Raw genomic sequence first — 4622 nt, forward strand, 5'->3', positions numbered from 1 at the left:
CTTATCAGTAAATACATTAATTATAAATAAATTAAGCACTTTGGTCAAAAGGCTGATAATTTTTTAAATTATCTGTGTCTACACCAACTATGTCTAGGTGAAACACATTTTATATACAAAGACATAAACAGGTGGAAAATAAAAGCATAGAAAAAGACATAATATGAAAGCAGTAATCAAAAGAGACCAGATGTGACTATACAAATACAAGAAAAAAATAGACATTAGGACAAAAGCTGCTAGAGATAAAGCGTGACATTTTATAATAATAACAGGGTCAATCTGCCAGGACTTGTATTAATATTAGTATTAAAGAGGGGTTTTGTTTTGTTTTGTTTTGAGGAGTTACATTGTTCTGATAACTGCCTATTTAGTTATATGTAATGTTTATTTTCCAAACAAGTCTGTTATTTTCACTTAAATTATTTATAGTGAACGGGAATCTTAGATGAGATTCTGGTACTTTGACAGAAGGAATTTATTGGCACACCCTCTGATTTGCATATGGCCTCAGAGGCTCATGGAAGACAACCTGCTTCTTGTTGGTACTAAGGGACAAGAGTGCTAGCCTGAAGAGAGTCGGGGAGGGGGTAAGGGGGGCACTGAAAGAAGAATCCCTGTAAATGAGGAAAGAGCTAGTCATGACAGCAATACAGTCTGTGCCAGGAAAAATTGCGTTAGACCGGAAGTGAAGAGGGAGTCACTGGGAGGTGTGACTGTGGGACCTCTGGAGAGCTCTCTGGTAGAAACTTCTGCTCTTCCACTAGAAGATCTTATCCCTCTTCTCTGATGGAAGAAAAGGAAGAGTTCTAACGAAATGGAGACAAAGAGGTAAATTAGGTCCAGAGTGAGGAGCTGGAGGAGAGAGCAGATTCCCAAGGGGGTTCCAGAGGTCAAGTAAGGATCAAGGCCATGATGGGAGACCTGCATAAAATCTGAACTGGGCAGCCTGTCTGGAGCTATGTGCACAAGCAACTAGCCTCACAGCAAGAGCAAATTCCAAGCAGAGGAAAGGCAGACGCACTGGAAAGCATTCAAATTAAATTTGAAATGATTCTCCCTGGGGAACTCCCCCCGCAAAAAAAGAGATTCAAAAAGACTTTAAAAATGTCAAGAAAAATCTAGAAAATTATACAACATTTAAGAAGAGCATTTCTCATTGAGAGGTGCTGATTGATGCAGCAGCCTTAGGGATAAACTGCAAAAATAAACCCATGAATGGAATGTAAAATGCTTATTACTATGAAGCAATATATTTGTATATACAGTATAAGACATTTCTCCTATTGTCTGTGATCTTCCTAACTTGTCTATGAAGTAATATTATTTCTATTACACGGTTCAGGAAACTGAAATTCAGAGAGGTTAGAGTGACCTCCCAGAGATCCCCAGCTGCTGAGTGTTGCTGGCTCAATCGTAGGCCTTGTGACAGCCATACCAGTGGCCTCACTACATCACCTACAATCTCACGGCTTCAAGGATGAGTCAAATGTGCTCCCTTTATACAAGTCTCCAGGATCCAGCGTGGGTTTTCATCTGTCAGAGTGGACTTCACAATAGCCTAGTAGGAAACGAGTCACATGCTGCCCAGAAGGCAAGATTGCTTTCATCTGGGGCCTCGACCAGACATTCATCCTCCCCATCCATGTATTTATAAAGGCCAGGCACTGCCGTTCCCTACTGGAGTCTCAACAGCAGAAGTCTTTCAAACCCACAAAAGTGCAGTATAGGGAGAGATGCATTTCATATCAGGGGGACAGGTGACTACCGAGAGACAGGAGACAAGGGTTGACTCAAAATGAAATGTGGGAGACAGACCCTGATCCCTAATATACAGGATGGAACAAAAATTTGGAATTATGGTTTCAATACCTCTAAATACCAGCTTCTGCTCTAATACAGACTATATTGAGCTAGGGTCTGCACGAAATACCTACACGAATCCTCAGAACAGGGGGACTGCTCCTGTTTTCAAGAGAGTGAGGATTAGAGAGAAGGATGGATGTTGGCAGTAAAACCTTCACAAGTTCCTAAGGATTTATTAAATGAGTAAATGAATCAGACTAAAATCCCATTTTATTATTGTTTTTTTTTTTTTTTAAAGATTTTTATTTATTTATTTACTTGACAGAGAGAGAGAGAGAGGGATCACAAGTAGGCAGAGAGGCAGGCAGAGAGAGAGGCAGGGAAGCAGGCTCCCCTGCTGAGCAGGAAGCCCAATGTGGGGCTCGATCCCAGGACTCTGAGATCGTGACCTGAGCCAAAGGCAGAGGCTTAACCACTGAGCCACCCAGGCACCCCCTATTATTGTTTTTTAGAGATGTTATTTATTTAACAGAGAGAGACACCTCGAGAGCAGGAACACAGCAGGGGAAGCAGGAAAGGGAGAAGCAGACTTCCTGCCGAGCAGGGAGCCCGATGCAGGGCTTGATCCCATGACCCTGAGATCATGACCTGAGCTGAAGTCAGATGCTTAACGACTGAGCCACCCAGGTGCCCCTAAAATCACATTTTAAAAGCTCTTATGGTATTCTACCAAGATATCTTGAAACTAAATTTGTCACTTTTGGTGAGAGAGAGTCAAATGGGACACCAGAATCATGATTTGCTATTCCAGGAGAACAAGAGACATGCTTTAGATTTTTAAGTTAACAGTCATCTGTAGCATGATCATCAACATCACCATTACCACCACCACCATCGTTAACAACAAGGATTAGGCACATATGGCAGAACTGAAAAGAAAATTTGGATTTACCAAAAAAAGAAGAATGCCAAAGGAAGAATGCCTTTAGCAAAGAAAAATACTAAAAGATACATTTTTTAAAAAATTATGATATCTAATCTTTCTAGAAATTAAACAGAAGGGAGACATGTAAGACAGAAAAAAAGTCAAGGTGAATAGAATGATGGTAATTATTAATAGTAATAGTATATCCATATCCTAAAACAAACATGTCTCATTCCTCATTTTCCACCTCTAAAAATAACCTATGGAAATTTCCTTTAGTTGATTGCTTCATCAAGATTATCATCTAAGTCATAGAAAATTGTTCAGTTATGAAACATATCATAACAATCTATAAAAGCTCAATTCCTCCAAGCTTCTCATCTCCATTTTAGTTTTTCATCTCATCTTCCTTTGGAAAACAGCTCCATTCCTTCCTTGCACGGAAAAATTTAATATCACAAAAAATGCTGGTTTTTATAAAAACCAACTCAGTTGGAAGACAAAGAAACAAGACTGGTATCTTATTAAAGATCTTTAAAATGTTGAGACCAAACTGGTTTCTTACATTGCAGAAATATTAAGAGTTTGTTCCATAACTCAAGCATCTTGACAGAACCTTCCCCCTCAATAACCATCTGTTACCACATAGAGTTGTTGTGATTAGCTTACTTATTATCACATATTAAAGGAAATTATTTGAATCTAATATATTTGTTTTCATGTAATTCACAGTTTTCCCTCCTTAGCCTCCTGCTTAGTTCAGCTGACCTTTCTTCCCCTTGAGGCAAGAGTTTATTAAGGTTGGAGGCAGTTAAGAGCCATTCCGGCAGAAAGTCCTCAATCTGCGCCACTGCTGCAGATTATTTTCCCATCATTACAACTATGTCACCAGAATTTATTCATGAATTAACTTTTGAATCACATTTGCTGACAGAATAATCACCATCATGTTCAAATGGTATATACGTAAAAGAATTGCCCTCTTAGCAATATTTATTATTAGTGTAAAATACTTTGGAAAATTAGTGGAAAATACTTTGCTAGCTTTATCTGTTCTGACTTGGTTTCCCATAGCATTCTCCCATTCCTGAACATGCCAAAATGTGGTGTCATCGGAAAGCACTTCAGCTGCCTTCTTTGTGGCAGAGTCACCCATTATTTCTGAGCAAAAATCTTCCGTATGGTTGGTTGCCTAAGCCTAGTGTCACATTATAGGTAATCCATAAAGCACAAATATTTATATGTGAAATATAATGTTTATGTGTGAAATAGTGAACATGTACCTCTGTCAGGTTCTCATTTCAATATTTTTTCTTTTAAAGAATTTTTTTTAGATTCAGACATATTTCTTTATGCTATACATTCAAATCTTGCTTAAATTTTTATATTTTTGTTACTTTATTAGCCAGTAGATTTCTCAAGTAACACATTGAGCTTGTAGCTCTTCTCCATCAACAGTGGCCACTAAACTCCAAATACACAAAGCATTATTTTTCCAATTAGAACTAGTATGGGTTCTTATGGTCTTCCTTTCTTAGTAATAACTTATATTTTGTCATCATATTCAGAAAAAAATCTTTCTTTTGACAAAAAAATCCAGTGAACTAGACTTAGAAAAAGTCCATCTGTAAATTAGGATTAAATAAATATAAATTTTATTTATCAAACATAGCTAACAATGTTATTTTGCAAATTCAAAAGTAAATTTAAAAATTCAGAATTTTTAACGTTCAGAATTAAAAACAATAACTAAAAATAAATTATGAATAATGTTTATATGTCCTCAGATTTTTATATACTTCTGGGTTACAGTTCAGAAACTAATTTTAAAATACTACACATAACAAGTATACAAATAAACCACAAACAAATCACACATGTTCAGCATTTC

Source organism: Lontra canadensis, unplaced genomic scaffold (genome assembly GCF_010015895.1).
Source record: "Lontra canadensis isolate GAN:19392208 unplaced genomic scaffold, GSC_riverotter_1.0 scaffold90, whole genome shotgun sequence".
NCBI classification, from domain to species: domain Eukaryota; kingdom Metazoa; phylum Chordata; class Mammalia; order Carnivora; family Mustelidae; genus Lontra; species Lontra canadensis.